Source organism: Acinonyx jubatus, chromosome A1 (genome assembly GCF_027475565.1).
Source record: "Acinonyx jubatus isolate Ajub_Pintada_27869175 chromosome A1, VMU_Ajub_asm_v1.0, whole genome shotgun sequence".
Taxonomy (NCBI): domain Eukaryota; kingdom Metazoa; phylum Chordata; class Mammalia; order Carnivora; family Felidae; genus Acinonyx; species Acinonyx jubatus.
Window position 1 is genome coordinate 103,475,824 of NC_069380.1, and position 25,350 is coordinate 103,501,173.

The window sequence follows — 25,350 nt, forward strand, 5'->3', positions numbered from 1 at the left end:
CCTCCATGAACCCATCCTCCCACCCTACGCGGGAAGAGGGTGACGTTCGGACAGCAGCCACAGCGGACACTGGCAGCGTGGGCCTGGAGACCAGATGGGTTACAAAGTGCAGGAGACACTGGGCCTGTGTTTTGGCATAAGCAGTGCACCCTGTTAATTAGGAGCATAGCTTGGAACAGTGTCTTACCTAATTAGCCAGGGCAGGTATGTGCCTGTGCAGGGGTGGATTACAGATTTTTCTGTTGCTTGGAGAAATTTTCTATAGTAACAAAGGAACAAAATGTAAATTAATCCACAACCGCAGGATTTGTACGTATTACGCCTTTCAAAGCGGGCTTCTCAGTACGTCGCCTATCATACCTTCTAGACGTATCCGTAGCCTGTAAATACTGAAGCTGATGTCACTCTTAGCTTCATCTAGGCGCTACTCATCAGCTTTCAGAGGCAGTGTCATAGGGTGAAGATTACAGACTTTGATGTCACACACACCCCAATTCAAATCCTGCCTCCTCCATTTACTGGCTATGTTACACAACAGACTTTAAAATCCTCACCAGTAAGGGGCGCCTGGTGGTTCAGTCGGTTAAGCGGCCGACTTCGGCTTAGGTCATGATCTCGTGGTCCGTGAGTTCGAGCCCCACGTCGGGCTCTGTGCTGCCGGCTCAGAGCCTGGAACCTGTTTCGGATTCTGTGTCTCCCTCTCTCTGACCCTCCCCCGTTCATGCTCTGTCTCTCTCTGTCTCAAAAATAAATAAACGTTAAAAAAATTTTTTTTTTTAAATAAAAAAAATCCTCACCAGTAAGATAGGAATCACAGTACTTGTTAGGGGCTGAATTGTGTATCCCACCTCCCCCAGCCCCTGCAAATTCATACATTGAGGTACTCACCTCCAGTGTCTCAGAATGTGACTGTGTTTGGAGACAGGGCCTTTAACGAGGTGTTTAAGTTAGGATGAGACTATCAGGGTGGGCCCATCATCCAGTCTGACTGATGTCCTTAAAAAAATAGGAAATTGGACCCACAAAAGTGACTTTTAGGGATGCACAGGGGAGGACTGTGTGAAGAGGCACCCAAAGAGTGAACACTTGCAAGTCAAGGAGAACGGCCTAGAAAAGCCCTTTCCGTTATGGCCCTCAGAGGAAACCAGCCCCCTGGCCCTCTGATGTTGGATTTGGAGCCTTCAAACCTGAGAGCAGATATATTGTGTTGTTGAGGCTGCCCAGGCTGTGCTGTTTTGTTATGGCAGCCCTAGAAAAAAACTAACACAGTGTCTGTGAGAGGGTTATCACGCAACTAAAGGAGATAATTTTTGCATGGAGTCCCTGCCTATGTCCTAACTAAATGACCACTGTCACTGTCATGCAGCTATTCAGTGAATATTGTCTCCCTTCTCTTCCTCACTCAGGAGGCTGTCATTTCCCAGGATTCCTCAGCCATGCTCCGGAGATACCTGTTTGAAATCGGACTTCAGGCAAGCTGGTTCCTTCTCGTGTGGCTAAGACGATGCAGCCAACTCACCCTGTTTATGGAACGGTAAGCCACCTCTTCCCAAGGTGTTCCCGTTCTGTATTTTTCCCGCTGGCTTTTCTCGGTCCTGGCTCAAGGAGACAGCACCTCCTCTGGGATAGGCTGCAGAGTAGGTGAATCCACCTTGTTCTTGCCCTTCACAGTCTATGAGGGAAGGGTTTTCTGCCAGTGGCGGGGATAGCTGTAAAGACAGAGTGAGGATATCTGTTGCTCTGCTGGTGCTGTTCTGTGTTTCTGCCCTTTTCTTCTTTGACGTCAAGTGCTGGGATGACTAATGTCTCCATATTCCGTGCAAAGTCAAAGTAGATGCTACCTCAGGAACAAACACAAACACCTGTGGTGTTGCAGGTCTGGCTTCGGGGCCAAGTAAATTAGCACAGCCCCGTAGTCACAGCATTTGCCCCAATTCCAGACAGAAAGGGTTGATGACTCACAGGCCTGCTGACCTGATGGCCTCACGTCCATGCCGTCATCTGGGAAGGCTGCCTGTGCTGCCCACTGCTCTCTCCTGGGCCCACAAGGGAAGAGCTGCCATGGTGACAGCATAGCACATGAAACCTGGGCTGGGGGACAGGGCTCTTTCTAAGATAGTTAGGAGGTAAGAGATTCTTCACGCATTGAATTCAAAAGGGTTCTGTTTCCTCTGTGAGTTAAGTTTGCTGACTGCAGTCATTTGTGTAGTCATTTCTTTGACCGGCATTTAGCACATGCCCACCAAGTGCAAACCACTGACGTGCTCTCTGAGGAGCGTGATAATTACAGTAACAATAATACTAATAAATGTTTTATTTTGTCATAACCACTGGTCTAGGCCCTTTATGTATTACTGTGGATTTTGTTGGTAACATTTTTGAATGTATGCTACTGTTACAGGAACTATGCTAAGCAGCTCGCCTGCACTTTATTTCTTCACAAAAAATTTTTTTTAATGTTTATTTTTGAGACAGAGACAGAGGGACAGAATGAGAGAGGAGGAGGGGCAGAGAGAGATGGAGACGTAAATTTCCGAAGCAGGCGCCAGGCTCTGAGCTGTCAGCACAGAGCCCGACGCGGGTCTAGGACTCACGAGCCATAAGATCATGACCTGAGCCGAAGTCGGACATTTAACCGACTGAGCCACCCAGGTGCCCCATGCCCTTTATTTCTTAAAGTGACTTCCTGAGGAGGGTACTCTGAATCGCATTTCACAGATGGGAAAGCTGAGGCTCAGATAATGCTGAAAGTCACATGGCTGGTAAATGCTAAAGTCAGTTGTAACAGTTACGTTGTTCTCATCCCAAAGTCTATTCTTATTCAGTTGCACATAAAGATAGTTGAGAAGGAAATGTTCTATAATAATTGAGGTCCCTTGTGCCCTGCACTTGGAAATCATTCTCAGGGGAAACATTCTTCTTATAAACAACGTTAGCTTTATGTGACCAAATCATGTGTCTGGTGTGATTTTCAGACTCTTGCCCTGGGTGCTGAAATATCTATTGCACACCCTGAAAGCAGCTCTTTATCAACATTTGAGAGGTGTTCCTTTGGGTGAAGGCTGTGCCCAATGGGGGAATGTTGATTCCATTATGTCCCTTGCACCTTCCTGTCAGTGTGTTGATCATGTCATATTCTCTTTGGGAGTGCTCTAGAGTTCAAGTTGCCTTGAAACATGAAAGCAGGGAGAGCTAGAGCCATGGTATGTGTGAAGGTATGAGAGGTGTGCACCCCTCTGGGGATGAGCAGGCAGTGAGGTCCAAACCTGAGAGACTGACTGGTTTGTGTGGTTGGAGCTGGGGGACTTCCTGAAGCTCACGGCAGCTCTCTTTCCAAATCCATCTAATCTCCAGCTGGATGATGGCTTAGATAGAGACATTAGGGAGTAGGCAGAGCCAGGCTGCTTTGGGAATGAGATAAAACTCCATTACTCTGGAATTTATACCTAATCATGGTCATATCTGCCTATGTGCAGCCCATTTGAATGGAAATATGTTTCTGTTTAACCCAACTACAACCCACTGCTACTAATAACTAATATTAATATCATGACCATTTACAAAACACTTTTATAGGTTATCATCTCATTTGGTTATTCCGGCAAATTCTGGGGTGCATATTTTCTTTCCCTTTCCCTCTGGGGGAACTGAGACTCACATAGTGAAGTGATTTGCCCAGGGTCACCGAGCCGGGCAGTGGGACATGTGTGGAGAAGCATACCTCATCTTTGGGCAAGGCCACGGATCCTTTGGCCATATCAACCCACCTCCTTGACCACACACTCATTACCCTTATGGAACCTGAGAATGCTGGGCTCCCAAATCACGGACCAGTTTCAATAAACAAAAAGGCTGACCTAAGTCTTTTTACTCCTTATGGGTACTCACCATCTGTCTGAAGCCCAAATGATGGAAACACTCTCACCGGGGATGACTTTCAAGGATGTGCGGGTGGTTGAGAGCCAGCTGTGCTGCTGAATGCATTACCAGACAATGTCTGGGCTCTGGCCAGATTCCTCAGATTCCTTTTTACTGTTTGTGCATGCTGGTGGGTTTGGTGTGATTTGCTTTCAGTGGCCAGGCTTGTGGCTTTCTTTTTTTTTTTTTTTTCTCCTCAGCGGATGGCCCTGACCAACAGGTATGGGAGTGCCTCTGGTCGGCCTGGATGACTGTGAGGTGTAGCTTACACCCTGGAGCTCCCTGGTGGCATCAGATGAAGTCAGCTGTCTCTGGGTCTTTACCTGAGATCGCACCTTTGCCTGACTTGCTGCTAGCCAGTCCGGCTTCCCTCACCCCCTATCAGTGTTCTCTTAGAGACCTTTCTTGCCAGAACCTTTGCACATGAGTCCTTGTCTCCTACTTTGCTTCGAGGGAGCCTGGACTAAACATAAAGAAGTATGTTCCTTCCGCTTGCCCTAGTTTTGTGTTTATTTCCATGTGTTTGACTAAGGAGTTTCAAAGTTCATCACTTGTCTGACCTTCAGTTATTTAAAATCGCTGAGGCTCTTTTTGAATCTCTAAAATGAAGGATAATAACACCTCTCCAGGCCATGGTAGGAATTTAAATTTTTTTTTTAATTTTTAAATGTTTATTTATTCTTGAGAGAGAGAGAGAGAGAGATCATGAGCAGAGAAGGAACAGCGAGAGAACGAGACAGAATCTGAAGCAGGCTCCAGGCTCCAAGCTGTCAGCACAGAGCCAGATACGGGGCTCGAACTCACGAACTGTGAGATCATGACCCCGGCTGAAGTCGGACTCTCAACCAGCTGAGCCACCAAGGCGCCCCTAATTTTGTTTTTTTAATGTTTATTTTTGAGAGAAAGAGAGAGACAGAGATAAGGTAGGTAAAGCACTTGGCATAATGTTCGTAGGTGGTGTTTGGGTATTATTTCCTATTCTAATATTTTGTGTGGAAATCTCTCTAGTGGCATTCTGGGAAACATGGCCAGGAGAATGAGTCACAGTCACAGAATAATTCTACCATAGCACAGCCTGGTATCTCTGTGAATTTCATAGACTCATAGACAAAAGCCGTTTATGGCATGTAATCCGGTGTCTCAGGGCTTAGCAGACACCGATTGCAAATGCAGTCACATCAGATTAAGCCCCAAATGTCAATAGCAGTGAGCAGACCCCCATTTGACTGGCTTCTTATTGACTCAAGGAAGCCCAACCTTTATAGACTGTGCCCCTCACCCCCCGCCCCGCCTCCACGGGGTGATTACGTCCGTCCACAATTCTTCCTCAGCACTTTTTGCAGAGCCTCGACTTGGAGCTTTATGTCCCATCCTTTCCAGAGTTGCTGATCCCAGCCCTGCCACTCCGTTCTTGTTGGCACGGCTGCTGCTAGTGAAGATGGAGAGAGCCCCCCAAGGAATGTCACTTTCAAAATGGTGCAGAACTGCTTCCCGCAAGGCCTGACATCCTCCTCATTGTGGTTTCTGTGAGTGCAAGACGATCTTTCTTTTGTATTTTTTTGCGCTCTGCTGGGATTGGCCGTGTGATGCCGTGATTGCTGATGGAGTGCTTACAGCTGCAGAGGGCAGTGCCCGGACTCTGCAGTGGCCAGGCTCAATGATATAATACGCATAGGTGCTGGTAAAGCTGAAACCCACTGCCCTGAGTTGGATAAATCAGGAGTATCGTTACTGCGCCTCAAGGTCAGGGAACCTGATGGCTGCCACAGCTGATGGGCACCAAAAGAAGAGAACTCTTTCCTGTGTGTGTGTGTGTGTGTGTGTGTGTGTGTGTGTGTGTAGAGGGCGGAGGAGGTGGAGTGAGATGCGTGGGTGGGGAACAAGAAAAAGTGACGAAGGATCTATAATAATTTCACCAGCATTTTAATATATTTTCTTAAAAATTATTTTTTTAAATGTTTATTTTTGAGAGAGACAGAGTGTGAGCGGGGCAGGGACAGAGAGAGACGGAGACACAATATCCTAAGCAGGCTCCAGGCTCTGGGCTGTCAGCACAGAGCCCGACGGGGCGGGGTGTGGGGGGGTGGGGCTTGAACTAATGAATCACGAGATCACAACCTAAGCAAAGTCAGATGCTTAACCGACTGAGTCACCCAAGCGCCCCTTAATATATTTTCAATTAACACCCAGAAGGCTTTTCTCCTCAGGACAAATCTCAGGTGGCAATAAGTTCTGGAATCTGCCATCGTGTATAACCATAATCACTTCACCCCTCCAAATTCCAGCCCTGTTGCTGGGTCTTACAGCACAGATAAAGCAATTACTGTATAAAACCACAAGTGACTGTGGCAGCTTCAGCCTGTAAGGAAGTAGCATCATTTCTCTCTGGAGTAAATAGCCTTTTATTTAGCAAAGATGAGGCCCCCAGGGCATGATTTGGGAGGAGGCATTGAAACAAAGAGATAGCTAAGCCAATCAGCATAAAAAATAAATACGGGTTTTGTGGGGGGAGGGGGTGGGAGAGCTGAGAAAGGAGAAGAAGGAACCAGGAGAAATCAGGCATTAACCCAGAGTGCACTGCGAGACCACAACCTGTTAGACCATCACCAGTGGCCAGATGATGTTCAAAGACAAGATTAAGGTTGTTCTGTGTTTGTGTTTTGTTTTACTGCTTGCTCGGTGCTGCTAGGTAATGGCCTGAGGTTAAGCCTGTGTCCCGTGGTGTTTCTGGGAAATCAAGAGAAAGAGTTTGCTCCAGATCGGAGAACTAGAATGCAGAGCAAATAGAGCAGCCTGGAGAGACTGAGAACTTCACTGGGGAAGGGAGAAATCAGAAGGGGAGCCTTTGGAGACTCACGGAGATATTTCGGAAGAGACTGGGTTTCCATTAACCACGAGATGGGCAGAGTGTCAGCCAATTTTATGTAATTCTCAGGAACAAGGTGACCTCAAGTGATATCTGGATAGCAACCCAAGTACCCCCTCTTGCCGTCTTTTATCCACCTCAGCCCATCAAACTTGGCTGTGTGTGTCTGAATCCCACTGGTTTCTAGGTTTTAGCCCTCTCCAGAAGCCCTGCAGATCCCGAATAAGTCACTGGATACAAACGGCTAAATGGGAGGAAAATGTGTGTAATTGATGTGGTGAACAAGCAAAACTGGTAGGGGGTAATCAGAGCCAATTTATTCCCCCCCCCCACCCCCCAAACAGTGCATAAAATTTTTAGGTTGTCAAACATAATCTGTATTCAGAAAGTCCAGCCTATAAAATATCAACACTCCAACCTTCACTTGAGGTCCAATCTTCTCCCTCCCCCAGTTACACTACTGGTTGGTGGGGAGAAGGGGGGCAGAGACTGGGCAGAGGTGGAGAACAGGAGCTAGAATGTGTTTCTGCCCTTCTAGGGCCAGAATATAGTAACAGAAGAAGGAGAGGTGAAGGAGAGGTGGGGAGCAGAAAAGGTCTCACGTGACTCATACTGTCTCATGGGTTTGTGGTCTGTGGGCCTGACAGCTTTGATTCTTTGGAGAGTCCCGTCCCTGGAGGCCTTTCATCTAAAGCTCCATTGACCCAAGTAAAGGCATTTCCATTATGGCCAATTGGTCACTCCTTCTGTATCCTCCAGATATCTGGCAATATCTTTAGCTTCTCTCCACTAGGGCCTGTGTCCCCCTTTGGGAACTCTTTTGGGACAGGACCAAAGCTATCCTGTCAAATTCACTCTTGATACAACCCACTTCTGCCCGTGGGAAACATTTGCCCCTTTTCCCCTTGACAAACTCTGAGAGTGTAGGCTGCCTCGTGCAGCCACTTATTTTTTGACTTCTTTGTCAGCTTGTTTTACGTTTGAAGTGAGAGACAGCCGCTCATGTGTTCTCCAACTGTAGTCCTGTTAAAATCCTGTCAGCAGGCTGCAGATGAGCAACACATATTCCCCACCCTTCTAAAATGGCAGAACACAAAGGCTGCATCACCCTGTGCTCTTCAAAGGAAACCTCTTTCCCCAAGTCTGCTGAGCCCAGCTGTTTTTATGCCCTTTATATAAATGAAGAGTCTAAGAGATGTCTCACCCAATCTTGTCACCAACTCTGAAGTTTCTGCATGGAAATAGAAAACAATTTGGATTGTAGCATGTCGACTATGTGCTGTAGCTGGTATGTTCCCTCTGATGCACCTTGGCTTCTCTTTGTAATCGGACGTTCAGTTGAGCCATCAGACATGGTGGTTTATATCTGGATTCCAATAGTATGATGGTTCAAGTTTTGTCTTTTTCCCTCGGGAGATTCTTCAATCCCAGTGACAATAAGGGGATACAGATGGTTAAAGGGAGGAAGGCTTTTTCCTCAGTCCATTTCCCGGAAGCATTTGTGGCTAAGTACCTGTCTCACTAAGCCTCCTTCTTACAATTAAGAAATGGCTGGGGAGCCTCGGTGGCTCTGTCACTTAAGTGTCCGACTCTTGATTTCGAATCAGGTCATGATCTCACGGTTCAGGAGTTTGAGCCTACATCTGACTTCATGCTGACAGTGTGGAGCCTCCTTGGGATTCTCTCTCTGCCCCTCCCCTGCGCACTCTCTCTCTCTCAAAATAAATCAATGAACTTAAAAAAGACGGGCGCCTGGTGGCCCAGTTGCTTAAGCGACCGACTTTGGCCTAGGTCATGATCTCACTACTTGTGAGTTTAATCCTCGCAATCAAGCTCTGTGCTGACAGCTCAGAGCCAGGAGCCTGCTTTGGATTTCATCTCCGTCTCTCTGCCCCTCCCCTGCTCATACTCTGTCTGTCTGTCTCTCTCTCAAATGTAAAATAAAAAACAAACCAAAACCAAAACCAAACAAACTAAAAGAAATGGCTAATGGTTCTCCATTTTGACTCTTAGTAGAAGGGCAGCACATACTGAAGTTAAGGTACATTAGGATGTTTGTATCTGATTGGGTTTTAAAATGTTTTTCTAAGTATGGTATCATGAACCTTCCATGTTACTATCCAGCAGAGTACAGAGAAATACTGTAAAGCTTTGTAAGCATAGAGCAAGGCAGAAAGTGGTTTTTACTTCTCTCTTGCTCTTCTCTTCCTCCTATTTGGAAAATACACCTTGATTTTCATTTGCGCTGAGCTTTTCTATAAGAAAAGCTTTTGTTATACTTTGTATAACAAAGTAGTGGCCTTCATTTTGAAATTTGGAATTCGTTGTGATGCTTGGCTTAGAAGCTGTGTTCTGAAATCGGTGAAAGTTACATCAAATTACAGATTTAGCTTGTGCAGTGTGGTTGCCGGAGAACCCGGAGAAGTACACTCAGAAATAGAGCCTACGCTTTGGACCATAAGTGTCCCCTGAGATGTAGCTCTCCTAAATTGGCCTACTAGGTGGAGATTAATGAGGAAGGTGGTGTGTGTATGTGTGTGTGAATGTACCGTTTACTTACCCAATCAGTTTCAGTGAGGTAATACAAAGAAGGCAGAAGAAGCATCTACGAGGGAGAAAAGTGGACAATGGGCACAGATAAACTGCTGCTCCATTCAGCCGTGCAAATTAGAACATAATACTAATTTTCTTAAAAAGGTCAGGCAGACAGTTTAGCAAAACAAACACCCGACAAAATCCTCCCTGCCATCTGCTTGGAGTCTGAGGCCTTGTTTAGTTTTACCTCCCCTTGTTATTAGCCACATGACCCTAGGTTATTTACAACCTCTCTGAGCATCCCGTTTCTGCCTCTCTGAAATGGAGGCAAACCTATCTGTCATGCCGAAGTCTCATGTAAAGGGTTCACTGTTCATGAAGTTCCCCGCGCCCTGCACGGGGGGCCTTGCCGTAAGGCATTATGGTCGAGTGATAGTTGACATGATAGAGATCTGGAGATCTGGCGCTGGGACTTCAGGGTCTTGAATCAGGTTTTCAATTTCAATTTGAACATGTGCCCACTGGCTGTATTGACACAGCAGAAAGCCAAGGGCAGATTTGACAATGATTTGTTTAATTTGATTGATGTGGATCGCAGAAGTGGGCCATTCGGTCTGCAGAATAGCTAGGCTGTAATGATCTGATATTGGCTGTCTACATTCATCAACCTAAGTGGGTAATTAGCAAAACACCATTTGACTTTGTGATGTATAGACAGTAATTGTGACTGTTTCCCAATTAAAAATCTCATCCAAAGTCGTGACTTTGGTTGTCACATCTGTGCAGATGATTACCACATTTGTTCCTACCTCCATCTCTGAATTCTTTCTTAAAAGACTTTTATTTTTCCAGCACAGCCATCAGGCATCTTCTACACACACATTTTCCCTCATACATCTGCCCTTCTTCTATAATCCTCATTTCAGCAGTTCCCACCATGGTCAAGGTGAACTCTGACGTCTCCCTACCCTACACCTTCCACATTCTATTAGTGCCAGATTCTATCAGTTCTATGAAGTATCTTCAAATCCTCCCCCTCTGTAATTCTACAGCCCTGCTATCCTACGACTTCATCAAGGCCCCACCTATGGTGACAAACCCTGTAATTGGCCTTCCTTTTCCTCATTCCAATCTATCCTATACATTAATGCTCTCATCTTCCTTTTCTTCTGCTCCAAAAATCCCTGGGGGATTCTCCTTGCCTGTAGGATGGAGCCCGTATTCTTCCAACTGGAGTCCTAAGCATGGCAAGGCCTGGCTCCAACCTGTCTTTCCAACTGTATCTTGTCTTACTCACCTTCATGCACACTTCTGAGCAATGGATCCCTAGTTCCCTGCCCTGACTCATGCCCTCCTAGCTACTCTGCTGTCTCACACAAGTTTTTTTCTGGAAGCTTGCTCCCCTCATTCAGCTCCCTAAACACCACTCTAAGGGCGACCTAATCTTCAAGAGCCGTTCAGGTGCCACTTCCTCACTGCCCTCCTTTAGGCTTTTTGTCTCTGTTCTGTACTCCACTACATGGTAACAAGACTTGTCCTACTTCTTCCTCTCTAGACTGTGAGTTCCTCCAGGGCAGGCTTTGTAACTAGTCATCTCTGTATTCAACAGGGTCTCCATATCTTGCATATAATGGTTGCTTCTTAAATAACCATTGAATAGATGAATGTCTATAAAGGAAGCAAGCTTTCCAGTCCATTTGTTTCTACTTTCTTGTGCGGAAAGCAACCACTTATTTGAATATTGGAAACTCATGTGTTTGGAATATTTTCCTCTGGGAATGCTCACTATGTTCCTATGGCTGTCTTCTTTCTGATGATGTGGGTCCTTTATCAGTGGTATGTGGCACTAATTATAGGGAAGAGGAAAGGAAATTCTAGAAAGTAGTTCACTGAAGAGGAAAATGAGCATAAAAATTCTTACTGTAAGTGGAATAAATAATATGTTTGCTGAGAAGGACATCTTGAAAGGCAACATTTTCTATTTTAAGAGAAATAATAATTTTACAAAGTAACATCTTAGTATTTTTTTTTAGGAGAAACTGAATTTGTAAGAACTGTAGAATAATCAAATCATTGAGAAATTGAGCTGGACTTTGCCTAGAATTCGGTAGCCACTGGGTTTGACAGGAGAGGGAAAAATGGCCGTTGGGCTTGAGAAAAGGACTAATGGAGACAAATTACAGGAATGGTAATCATTTTAACGGAACTTTGGAATGATGAGCGTTCTGAGCTGATGGCCAAGAAAGAATTCTTTGGTGCAAAAAGGTGATTTTATTAATGCACGGGGACAAGACCCATGGACAGAAAGAGTGGCACTGGGATTATGAAGACTGACTGATTATATACCTGGGAGTTGGAGGTAAAGTCAAAAGGGAGGCCTCCAGAAGGACTTTCATATGCTAAAGAAGACTAATAAGATCCCAGAGGCCTTGCTATTGTCAAGCTTATGTTGTTTTTCCTCTAGTAAAGGTATTAACTTTAGGCCAGTAGGGGGTTCCTGGAGAAGTAGTCTGTATTTGCCACAAGTATTTGTCAATGGGCTGCAGGTTATAAGGAAATTTTATTTTACCTGCCGTTTCCTTCTTGCCTTCCTTCCCACATCACTATGGAGGGGAGGGTGAGATTAGGGCTCCAGGAAACTGAGTCTATAGGTTTCTGGAGATTAGACAACCGAGAAGATTGCCTATTTCTTGTAATTTACTAAGACATTTGTAAACTGATGGAGATTCAGGTCCTACATGACTGTGATCTCTATCAGTTAACCATTTGTTTTCTTTTCTTTCCTTTGTTCTTGGGCAGCCAGGAGTCCCTGAGGAATATCACACATATCCCACCTGGTGGGGGTGGGGGGAGGTGTTTGCAGCCTGTCAGCTTGCCTTATGTTCCCACATCACCCATTAGATTGGGGAACACAGTGAAAGAGAACATGGGCAAACCCAAGCAGTCATTTTAATGCAAAGGATAGTGTGAAGGATGGGGTGAGATTTGAGGATGGGGGCAGGATTTCATTGGGACACATTTTGTGGGAATAAAATAAAGTGGACATTTAATGGTTTATTCTTGGGCTCAACAAAAAGCCAACTCATTAAAATGTTCCACACTGAGATCTCTCCAGGGAATCTGAGTTGGAGCTTTCTGATGGTACAATGGGATTGGTGACGGTGACTGAAGGTGGTCCTGATAAGGGTCTTTGCTTAACATACTACTTTACACACAGTAGCTGTTAGGTTAAATGCTGTTGGGTTAAAAACCAGTATTAACTATTAAATATTCACAAAGGTTCAGATGTATATCTGCCTAGAGGCAAGAGAATGAGCTCTATGTACAGTCATTATATGCTTCAGATTTTCCAGAACATCTATTTTTTTTTTTTTTTAAGTAGGTCCCACTCCCAGCGTGGAGCCCATGGTGGGGCTTGAACTCAAGGCTTGAACCTTTAGATCAAAACCTGAGCTGAGCTAAGAGTTGGATGATCAACTGACTGAGCCACCCAGGCACCCCTGGAGCATCTATGGTTTTAAGTAATTTTGCTATTTTCAATACATGTTTAAATGTAAGACCAAAGTTTTGTGACAAAGTTCAGAACTCAGAGAAAAGCTCTGTTGGACATTTGGTGCAGAAAATGTGGAGATTGTAATTGTGGGGGGTCTATTGAGGTCCCTTCTGTTGGGGGAATTGATTCAGTTATAACTGATTTTATTGTCTTACAGATACTTTGTAAACTGAGATTGGGTTTGGTGGCCATACTAGGGCTAAAACTAATTTCAGGCTCTCCCCACCTCTCTTGTGTCCTCCCCACTTACTAAAACGCAAGGGCTCAGGTTAACAAGGAAATCAGAGTGTCAAGAGGAAGATCACGTAAAGGTCAACATGTCCCTATTCCCACTTTCATTTGCTCCCCAGTCTCCGGAAGGTGCCCTTGTCAAGGTCCCCACCACCTCCAAGTGGCTGGATCCATTGGCCGCCTTTTACTCTGTATCTTCTCTGACTGGTCAGCAGTATTTGGCACAATTGACGTTACCTCCTCCTTGAACTGTTTCTCCCATTTGGCTTTCAGAACGCTTGTCTCCTCCTACCTCACTGGCTGATTTCCTCAGTCTCTGTTGCTGGATCATCATCTTCTCTGCAGCCCTGAAACATCAGTGAGTCCCCCAGCTCAGGCCTTAGACCCCTTCTCTAGCTATACTTACTCTCACTTTCATGACTCAGAAACCATCTACTGACTGATGACTCCATAATGTATGTCTCCAGTCCCATTGTCTTCCTCAACTTCTGCCTTGTGTAAGCAGCTGACTGCCCCACATCTCCACTTGGATCTTTAATAGATATGTCACCATTTCCTCCGAGTTCTTACACAGAGTTCAACTATTTTTCCTTGCCTGAAAACTTTTAAGCTTCTAATTGAGCATATCTATGCTCAGAAGTATGTATAATTATCGTAAATACTTAACATAGCTTATTAAATTCAAAAGAGGTGATTTGTTTAACCTCACACATTGTAGCAATCATTAGCCTAATTTCAAAATGATTAAGTAAGTATTGGAAATGAATGCCATTCTTAAAAGTCATCACTACCTGTCTTTCACTGTCAGTATCGACATTATAAATGATAGGTGTGATTTTCAGGTGATTGCTGGGTGCTTTCTTCTTCATCTCTCAGAGTGATGATGTGTAACCCAAATCCAGCTGAAAGCTCAGTGGAGTTTGTATATGTAATTGATAATTTATGTTGGTACAGCTTTTTACAAATTGTTTTTTTTTAAATAATATATCATCTGAGATGCACTGAAAACTCTGAGTTAATTAAAGCAGGTTTCATTTTTTCTTGCCAAAAATTGAAGTTCGAAGAGACTGGTGATTTGTCCAAATCCACACAATATAAATGTTGGAGTTGCTTTTACAACCCTGGGTCATCTGACTCCAAATTCCATTCCTCTCCTGATGCTTTAAGTGATTTTTCCCTTCAAAGCAACATCCAGGAAGTTTTCAGGCAAAAAACACAGTAAATCCATGAGGAGAGGTATCATTTATTTTATTTGTAATTTTCATATCTGCACTATTAAGAAAACTGCGCCATACCCTTGACATTTTTCCAGGGTAAGCACCCTGCCTTCGATATTCTACCGTGTTGATGCTTCCTAGTTTTTAAAATTATCTTTAATTATCCAAAAGATAAATAAATAAACTGGAGGAATAGGGAAAGAAGCAGATAACATAAACTTTCAAATCAACATTCCAAATGAAAAGAAATGTTTTGCCACACACATTTGGGCTTATAGTCTGTGATAAGCAGCAGACCAGTGTTCAGCTTCATGCTGCTTTTCTGAAGCCCCTTTATTTATTTTTCATTAATCTGTCTCCCTTGTGTGCCTGGTGCTCAGTAATCTGCTCATCTGGAGCATGATCTATACTATAATCCATCGCTTCTTCCTCCATGCATTTTAATGAAGCAATTTTTGCCTCCTTTACATAACTGCTGTCCTGATTTCATAGTACAACATAACCATTCATTGTCACATCATTGAAAGGAAATCTTTAAAGGAATACCTCAAAATGAGATAGATACAGAATTTTTTATGCCCTCCCCTCCTTTTTTAAGAGGGCTTTGTGAATTCAGCAGAATTTCATCATTTCATGTTCAGTAGATGCCCAGGTTTGGAATTAGATGACCCTGGACACCAATCCGAGTGAGAAGAACATCGGCCCCTGTGCCCTCTTCATGTCCCATCCCTTGGCGGGGTGCTTGGATTTCCTGCCCCATGCCCTGGGGTAGTGTTTGTAGCTAAAGAACCATAGCGGGCTGAGCAGGAAGTGCTTGCTTGTCCTTGCAGTTTGTTTCTGTCTTCCTGCTCGCTTGTTTTGCTCCTCTGTTGCCTGGTCACTGGCCTGGCCTTGTACCTTTTGCTCTGCTCTGCCCACTGGGCTTGGCACACTCTAGGCCTGTGTTTGTCTGCCCGGCTTCTGACCATTGCTCTCTTTGTGAGTCTCATTCGTGGCCTTGTTCTAATGCTGGTATCCTGGCTAATGTCCCTCTCCTGGCTGTTCAGGGAGCCAGGAAACTCCTTGTCCTGAACTTCTTCCACACCTTGCATCAGTCTGCATTCATTGCTTGTCTTTTCACCCCATTCTTTTTTGTAAAAAATTGTTTATTTGGGTTACCTGGGTGACTCAGTCAGTTAAGTGTCCGACTTCAGCTTGGGTCATGATCTTGTGGTTCGACGGTTCAAGCCCCGTGTCGGGCTCTATGCTGACAGCTCAGAGCCTGGAGCCTGTTTCAGATTCTGCGTCTCCCTCTCTGTCTGCCCCTCCCCAGCTCACACTCTGTCTCTCTCTGCCTCTCAAAAATGAATAAATGTTAAAAAAAAAAAGTTTATTTATTTATTTTGAGAGAGCACACACGTGCACGAGCAGAGGAGGAGCAAAGAGAGAAAGGGAGAGAGAATCCCAAGCAGGCTCCATGCTCAATCTCACAAACTGTGAGATCATGACCTGAGCTGGAATCAAGAGTAGGACGCTTAACTGGCTGAGCCACCCAGGCGCTCCATCTCTTCATCCCTTCTTAATCCTGCTTTAGATTTCTGGAACATTCATTCATTCATTCATTCATTCAGCAACCAACTATTAAATGCCTGAAGTGTGTTGTTGACGTAAAGGTAAATAAGATATAGGCTTTGCCCATACGGAATTCACAAACTAGACGATAAACAGACATAAAAAGGGTCAAATCTAGATTCTGTGGGACCTGAAGCTTATACAAATTTGGGGGCCCTTACTAAGAAAAAGAATGCAAAATTCTGAATTCTCATTTAGGAAAGGGCCTTGGAAGGGGTCTATATGAGCAGAGGCCCTAAATCTAGCTTCATTAACTACATGGTAAATTCACTTGTGTTTAAAGGGGGTCAAATTCTGGAGTAGAAATAAGCAAGGCACCAAGGAAGGGCAACTCATCCATACCTAGATGTCAGGGATGGTTTCCTGGGAAGGCTATCTCTAATCAGGTTTTTTTTTTTTTTTAAGTTTATTTATTATTTGAGAGAGAGAGAGATCGCGTACATGCACACACACGAGCAAGGGAGGGGCACAGAGACAGGGAGAGAGAGAAAATCTCAAGCGGGCTCTGCATTGTCAGCACAGAGCCCGACATGAGTCTCGAACTCAGGAACTGTGAGATCATGATCTGAGCCGAAATCAAGAGTCAGACATTTAACCGACTGAGTCCCCCAGGCGCCCCTATTTCTAATCACTTTTAAAGGCTGACTACGTTTTAACTAGATGATGAGCAGGGGAAGGAGAAAGAGGCAGACAGGACATCCATGCAGAGGGTCCAGCATATAGGTGAAGACCACAGTAGTGAGTCCTGGGTGCTGGCAACAGTGTTCTTTTGCTGGAGTGTAAAGAATGTCATGGGTATAATGAAACTGTGAGGCTGGAGAAGGAAGCTGGTACTAAAGCCCTGAGCATCTATGCCACAGTCAGGATCTTGGGCTTTTCTTTTTACTTAGATTTTCATCTCACACAGACCACTCTGGCAAGAAAATATGCACGTGTGGATATCAGTTAGGGGATGTGGCAGTTGTTCCAACAAGAGGTGACAGAGCTGTGAACTAAAGTCATAACAGCAGGAGTAAAGAGAAGAGGGAGATTAGATGTAGGACTGATGGAGGGGAGAGAGGAACCATAGGCTTTCTACCCTGGGCCAGTGAGCGGATGGTAGATCATCAGATGAGAACGGGGGTAGAGACAGAAGATGGTTTAAAGGGAGACAATATGTTTAGTTTTAGGGCAACTCATTTAGAAAAATGATGTTGAGTCTGAGGCTGGGGCAGAAGTGTGGGCACTAGGGGCAGGTTAAGAAAGCATTCATACATAGGTAGTGATTGAGAGCAAGGGAATGAATGAACTAACCCCGGGGGGTATGGAGATAAGGAAGCACAGGAACTTGGAAAGGGAACTTGGGAAGGTGTTGGAACAAACCACAGGGATGTCTGAGGACAGGAGAGTCCGGTGTCATAGCAGCAATAAGAGTAACCAACATCAATCTGCTAAATGCCCTAGTCTTGCAGTAAAAAGATCACAAAATTCGCCTTGGATTTGTTCACAGGAAGTAATGAGAGATGCAGATGAGGTCATGGTGGGAATAAACCAAATTTCCATAGACTGCGTGAGAGGCGGAAGGAGTGACGCCAGGGACACTGTAGGGAGAGTTTTGGAAGAGCAACGCTTAAGAGGTTTTGGGCTGTGATTGGCTCCAGTGACTAGTATCCAAGGGCACTTTTTCAAGATGGAAGATCCTTCAGTATTTTTCTTTTTTTAAAGATGGTAGATGCTTGAGCATGTTTATAGACAGACAGAGAGGTTAAATATTCAGAAGGTGGGATGACACAAGGCCCTTTTATCTATGACCCTGTCTGCCCCTCTTCCCTGGGAACTCCCAGCTCTGGATCCTGTTTCTCCTTCCAGAAGATGAAATTTGTCCCTTTCCCATTTGGAGAATATAGGTCTGTCTGGTTGGTCTTCAGATCTTTTCTGTTTTCTGTCAACTCAGAGGTTCAGTGATTGATTTATTGAAGGCCCAAAGAAACATAAGAGTGTTTGCTGGCCTGTGGGGGTCCTGAGTCAGCACAGAATGAGAACAGAGGAAGAATAACATTGTTAGCCTCCGACATCCCTCTCTCTCTGTAATCCTTGCTTCCTCATGGACTTGGCTGGCAGGGAACTGTTGGCGTCAATGGGAATAGCCTTATTTTGGGGTGGAAAAAGTTCAGGAAGTGGTCAGTCTGCTCTTACTTCTGGAAACCTGTGACTGAGGCCGCTATTGAAAGCGCCGGTATTCATTCTAGAGGCTGAGGAACTCAAAAGCTCTGTCCCAGAAGCCATCTCAAAGCTGTGGCCCTGAGATCCCCATTTGCTAGCAGCCGAGAGCAGAGAAAAGTTGGCATGGACAATAAACGTGAAAATGCTTTATAAACCAGAACATGCTCTACAAACGTCAGTTATTACCTTCCGTTCTGAAAGCTGGCTGCAGAAATATTTGCCCAAAGACCCCACAGTAACTCAGAGGCACTTGTATTTCTTTTTAAAGCGTGTGTTTTACTGTGGTGTAGGAAACTAAACTTCGTTTTCTGCCTAATGCCCACTTGACAGACTTGGGGCAATAAGAAGTCTCGGACCGTCTCTCGTGTACTGCCCAAGAGTGTGTTGGGGCAGGTCTGTTATCGAGTAACCACAACATGAAATGAAGAGCGCTTCTCCACCATGCCTCCTCGATGGCTGTGTGAATAATAAAGACCCAATAAACATCACAGCGCTAAAGCCCAATTGGTATTAGTGTGGAAAAGACTTTCATCCATTTCAGGGGAAAAATATATGTACTGCTGAGTTATAATCAGCGGCATGATGAGCAATATTGGCAAATAACAAACAAAAACAAAAACAAAACATTAGGATTCACGGTGGGTAACACATTTACCATTAGTGCTCAGAAATGGACTGAAGTTAAAAAAAAAGAAATTAAAAAAAAAAGAAATGGACTGAAGTTAAAACAGGAATATTGAAAAAAAAATGCAGGGGCGCATGGCTGGCTCAGTTGATAGAGCATGTTACTTTTGATCTCAGGGTTGGGAGTTCAAGCCCCATGTTGGGTACAGAGATTACTTCAGGGAAAAAACCCAAATAGGAGCATTGTCTTGTGCTGGTCTGATTTTTAGAGACAAGAGAATCCAAATCCAATCATTCATTCCCAAACCGATTTATCTGTATCTTACCTGTTGGTACATGAATATTGAATTCAAGCCTTTGTTCCTGGTTAAAACACACATTCTTGGGAAAAGTAGCATTTAAAATTTTTTATCATTATCCCTAAGTGTGAATGAGTTCCTGGTTTTTTCTCTGAAGTACGATGTCGGTTCCTAAGTAGGAGTGGGGGTGGGGGGGAGAGTCAAGGCAAGGGGCCGCCAGAGATTCAATTTCCCAGTTTGCCTGGGACCAGGGCAGAAGTGGTGGTATATTACTCCGTACCCATCCTTCTCTGTGGTCCAAGAGCCCCAGTTTCCACTGTGGGTAAACCTGTGTCCTGCCTGAGACCACATTTCTAAATTTCCCCCATCTCACTCCTTCCACCGAGGGTTGCCAATCAGACACAGGCACAAGTTACTTGTAACTCTCAAGAACACTCCTTGAAAAAGGGACAGACCTCAAAGAAGCATTTTTTTGCCTTCCTACCTCATTTATCCTTCGTTCTGCTCCGAATGAAGATACGAACACCACAAAAGGCTGGTGCTCTAAGCAGCCACCTTAAAAGCATAAGGATAAGAATGAGCACTCTCAGAAAAGAGCTGAAAGTGACCTCGGTTTCCCCTAACAACAGGGACTTCTCACAGCAGCCCCGCGCGGCTCACCTTTGGATTTCTTATTACACAAGAAAGAAATAAATCTAAAACCATCCTTTCTTCAGGTCTCTGCCTACTCAGGGTTGAACTCAATTCCTAATTGATGCAGATGTAGATACATTTTGTAGTAAACACACACACACACACACACACACACACACACACACACACTAAAATAAAATTTTAAAACACTGGGCAGAGTTCCGTGTCCATATCTGGATTCCACACCCAAAGATGGATATGGACACTTGGTAAGCTTTCAGAGAAGACCCCTGCACACACATACTCGTATTACCTTGTCCAAGTACATTTATCAGACCCGTGATTGTCTGTTGTATGCTACTGAATCTCCTTGTTTTCAAGTCGTTCGCAATCTGTGATAGATCACACAGATGCAAGCATTATAAAATATTTGAAAAACAATAGCTGCAAAGTCAAGTTAAAAAGACTAGACATATTTGGAGAGAATATAAAAAGTGATATAGAATGTCTACCCAAGAGTATCATTGTGCAAAGAATTTTGACCTGGCAGTTCACATATCATGTGAGAGCAAAACCAGTGGCAAAGATATTGATCTAGAAAGGATTTTTAGTGAAATGGGAGTTCAGAGGTGAATTCACTGAGAAGCCAGGGACACTTACCCTTCAAGGCCCTCATCGACATGGGCTCCTTCTAACGTCTTAGGAGATGGGCTAGACGCATGTCCCCATATTCGTCTGTATTTCTAACATGTGCAAAAGCAATTCATTTTAATTGCAATCAGTTCAGATCACTGTTTCTTTCCCGTTTGACTTTCCCTGTGTCATGCTTCCCCTTTTGTTGGATGGTGGTGGAACAGGTGGGGCATTTCGGGGATCCAAGTAAGAGGAAATTGAGCCAAGGGTACGTTTAGTTTGCATTTAGTGGGACACAGTTATGGGGACCACAAGCACTTCCCTGCATAGTTACGTGATTCCTATGCATCTGGCATGGGAATGGCTTCCAGGAATACTCCTTCTGTCCACCGTAGTGGCATCATGAGCTGAAGGTGTGGAGCCAGAGGTCACACAGAGTGATATCAATGTGTGTTGCGGCTTTCAGTACTAGAAGTGTTTGAACAGCAGAGCAGAACCATGTGTGAAATGTATAGAGCCGGAAGCTACTCCAGATAATTCTTTCAATCATATTTATACTTAAAAATTTTTTTAATGTTTTATTTACTTTTTAGAGGTGGTGGAGGGGGAGAGGGCTAGGGGGAGAGGAGGACAGAAGATCCGAAGCAGGCTCCACGCTGACAGAAGCGAGCGCAACGTGGGGCTTGAACTTATGAACCCTGAGATCCTGACCAGAGCCAAAGTCGATTGCTTAACTGACTGACCCACCTAGGCGCCCCCGCAATCATTTGTATAATTTTTTATTGTATTTTTAAATCGTGGCAAAATAGACATGCCAGATTTACCATGTTCACCATTTTTTTTAAAGTTTTTAAGTTTTGTATCTTTTTTTTTTATTATGAAATTTATTGTCAAATTGGTTTCCATACAACACCCAGTGCTCATCCCAACAGGTGCCCTCCTCAATACCCATCACCCACCCATCCCTCTCTCCCACCCCCCATAAACCCTCAGTTTGTTCTCAGTTTTTAGGAGTCTCTTATGTTTCGGCTCCCTCCCTGTCTAACCATTTTTTTTCCTTCCCCTCCTCCATGGTCTTCTGTTAAGTTCCATGTTCACCATTTTTAAGTGCACAGTTCAATGGCATTAAGAACATTTACATTATTCTGTAGCCATCACCACCATGTATCCACAAGACTCTTCACCATGCAAAACTGAAACTCTGGAGCCATTAAACAATAGGTCCCCCCCATTTCCCGCTGCCACCGTCGCCCCTGTAATCACTATCCTACTTTCCGTCTCTATGAATTTGACTGCTCTAGATAACCTCATGTAAGTGGAATCATACAACATTTGTCCTTCTGTGACTGACATATTTCATTTAGTGTAATGTCTGCAAGGTTCGTGTATGTTATAGCATGTGTCAGAATCTCATTCATTTTTAATGCTGTATAATATTCCATCGTACGGATTTACCCCACTTTGTTTATCTGTTCATCTTTCGACGGACACCTCTTGGCTTTTGTGAGTAATGCTGCTATGAACATGGACGCAAATACCTCTTCAAGACCTTGCTTTCAATTCTTTTGGATATACCTGGCGTGAAAAATCTTATGTGGAGGATTATGTTTTCATTGATGCCTAGTGAAAATGGAAGTTCTCTCCTATAAGGAATATTTTTTAATGCAGTGCGTGCAATTGCAAAAATTCCACATATATAGTCTTTTTCCTTTTCAATGGGAATTGCACAACATAGAATCTATCAGAATTCCTATACTCGCAGGCACAAACCTATAGTAGTACTACAAAACACTGATGATGTCCATGTGCAAAGGCCCGTTTTATGTATCCCAGCTATCAAAAAAATATTTTGATCAACCAAACACTGATATGTCTTTCTATTTTCCCTAGAGGAAATCTTATACATTTAAAATTTTATAAAATGATTCTAATGAAGACTGATCAAACGTTATGGCAGGAGGGGCTGCTAATCTTGAGTCTTCCCAGGAGAGTAAGAGAAAACATTTGTGTTCTATCCCTTTAAAGTGGCAAAGAGAGCAAGGGAAAAATACATACAGTCAAGCTGCCATATGAAAAGAGCCTCACTATTCGTATCCTGGCACACAAATGAGGAGGTTTAATAGAATTTGCGTCTAAATGAGCTTAGAGATCCTCTCATCAACCCCTCTAATTTTACAGAGGAAGTACATAAAGTCCCTGGAGGGTAAATGATGCTGCCAAGGTCAAGCCCTGTGGGTCACAGACAGGCCCCATTGCAGACCTTCTAGTCCTCAGTCTGATGTGTTTTCTCTCTGTCATGTTCATGTTAGATGTGGTGGGGAAGTTTTAGACAGAGTTGTTCAATGCCATATTAATACCATTTTACGAAAATGGATTTAGAAATTTTTGCTGGAGGTTTAAAAATACTGAGTCAGTTCTCATTTATTTGGGTTGGCTTGAGCGTATGGCCTGCCTGAAGGTTTCAGAAAAGGGTAGATAAATTTTCAAGATCATTTTAGCCTTAATAGTGTATGATTTTCATTCATCCATCCTCTTTAGCAAGAATTTCTTGAGGCATCTTCTATAAACAGAGCATGATATTGCACACACAGAATAAAATAATAGGATGAAAAGTGGACTGTAAAACATGGAGCTCCCAGCTCGTTTGCGGGGCAGAACCACCCCACTCAGGTGCCTAAGCAAAAGGACAGGAGGTCCTAGGTATAAACTGTACATAGGCGGTGACTGAATAAAATCTTCATTGGCCAAGGCCTCTGCTAGGGCTTCTGCCGCGGAGGTGAACAAAACACCCAAATACAGTGCGTTTGGTTCACCTGAAAATGAGGGTGTGTGATAGCTGTGAATCCTTGCTATCATCGTTAAAAACTCCCATTGACTGAAACCAGCTGTTCCTGTTTCTGCTGTGTTGGGGAGAGGAGATGTTCAGTTTCCCAGCCTGTAAATAAACAACCATAGATTTTTTTTTTTTAAGCAAAATAAAACACCATCTGGGAGCTTAATATCCAGTTGGGGAGCAAACACTGTTCCCCACCCCCCAACCAGTATACCCACATGCAAATTTAATAAGAGTAGATGGCACTTATCAAAATTATGATAAAGAGAATGGAATGCAGTAACATCTGTGTGGGCACAAGTGCTCATTGAGCTTCTCCTTAAATTAAGATGCATGTAAACATTGTCTTACGCATTTAAGAGGCGTAAGCCATTATTTTCAGTGTTTTCCAAGGTAGGCATACTCCTCTTTATAACATGTTGAGGTTGGAGTGTATAAGTGAGCAGGTGTCTCAGGTGGTAATGGATCCCCTTGCTGCAGTGGGACTCACAACAAGGAAGCTTATGCAAGGAGATGGCTAGGAGGTGGTCATTGCCCCAGCTTGGGGGGGGAGAAAAGAATCAAGGTAAATGTCTTGAAATCAGGTGCATTCTTATGTCCAGAATTTTATCCACTATTTCTTTTGGCAGTGGGGGATGGGGAAGTAGACGTGAAGTTATATTAGTCTAGTCTGCAGTCTTCAAATGAACAAGACAAGATGAATATATTAAAAAAAAAAATACAGTGGAACCCTTCCATTTCCTACCTTGCCCTTTCTCTCAGTCGAGCCTCTCTGAGTTCTGGGCTCCCTGCTAGGAGATTCTCCTTAGCAAGGGGTGTGTGTGTGTGTGTGTGCGCGTGTGCGTGTACATGTTAGGGGGTGGTGGGGAGAGATGGAAGTTGATGTGAGATGGGTTTGTCAAGAGTTTATCAAAAATCAGAAGGAGAGTCTCTGTACCCTGCTTCCCAAGCAGAGTGATGGGAAAGTGATAAAAGCCTAGAAAGAAAGGGAGCAATTTGAGACCAAAAGGGCCTTGTAACACTAAGACAGAGTCCTGAGGAGGTTGAAAGACCCCAGAGAAGGGAATGTCTTCACAGAGTGTAGGCCTAGAGGGTGTGGACAAGTCTGTAGGTTCCAGCAGCTTTCCACATCCTAATCAAGCACAGAATCACAAGATGATGGTGATGCCCACACACGTGGCTTTGGAAGGAAGGGATAGAGTCAGATGGATGGAATCAGGGGATGTCCTAGCCACCCTGCAGGGGCTGCAGCCAATGACCAGAGGCCTCCCTTCCCCAAACTTGGCATGACTTTGACCTCCTGGAACTTAGACACAACCCAAGGGCAAGTCTCAGGGTTTCCAACTGACCAGGGAACTTCCTGTTGTCTGAGGGGATTAGGCCTCCCATATAGAAATTAAGTTTTATGATAAAAGAATAAAGTTTTATTTCTGGCACCCGAAAATTTATTCACTGAGATTCATACCCACTATACCAATTTATTTTTCTCCCTAAAATATGTCTTAAACAATTACTCTTGTCTTTCTTTGAACCGCTGAAGTTTCACAGGTATGATCTAGATAGAAATTCACACACTATTCACACACTAGTCAAGGAGTCAAGACTGCTTGACTCCTTGTGGTTTCCAGCCAATTTCCTGGTAACTGTGCAGAGTTTAGAAACTTCAGACTAAAGATTTGACATGACACTCTGTAGAAATAAAGCCTTTAGCAAAACCCACCAGAGCTGTCTTTCAAATGACTGGACTCTCTTCTGGAAACATTTCTGGGCAGGTTGTTGTGGGGGTCTGTATCTATTGAGACTCTCCCAGAATTTCACAATGTGGAAATTGAATTCATCAATTCAGTGTTAGTTAAACTCTTATGCACTAAAAACAGTAGCACTTTAGTAGAAGGCAGGAAATGAGGGAATAGAGTATGTCCTAAGCCAAAGCTTACCAGCTCCCGATTTGCTGGAGGCAGGGAGGCTGAGGAGGGAGTGAGTGATCAAAGACCAAGTCCTATAAAACCACCTAAAACTTTATGGTCAGGTTGGTTTTAGCTGAGAAGCAAGGAAGGGAAGGCCAATTCCTCGAGTGCAGGATGAATGCTTGATAGGCACAAAAGTAAAGAGGTCTGTGAACCTGCATTGGTACTTAAGCAGGTGATCAAAAATAGAGATGGAAAGAAAGGCAAGATCAGGATTTCTACCCAGTT

The 25,350-nt window shown here is 44.1% G+C and overlaps 1 protein-coding gene across 4 annotated transcripts in view; it reads left to right on the forward strand.

Moving 5' to 3' along the window:
* MEGF10 (multiple EGF like domains 10) overlaps positions 1-25,350 on the forward strand; it is a 365,291-nt gene that overhangs the window by 53,686 nt on the left and 286,255 nt on the right. For all 4 annotated transcript variants that reach the window (XM_053220384.1, XM_053220383.1, XM_053220387.1 and 1 more), the window contains exon 2: positions 1,407-1,534. The gene's annotated coding sequence lies outside the window, so the exon portion shown is untranslated. The remainder of the gene's footprint in view (positions 1-1,406; positions 1,535-25,350) is intronic.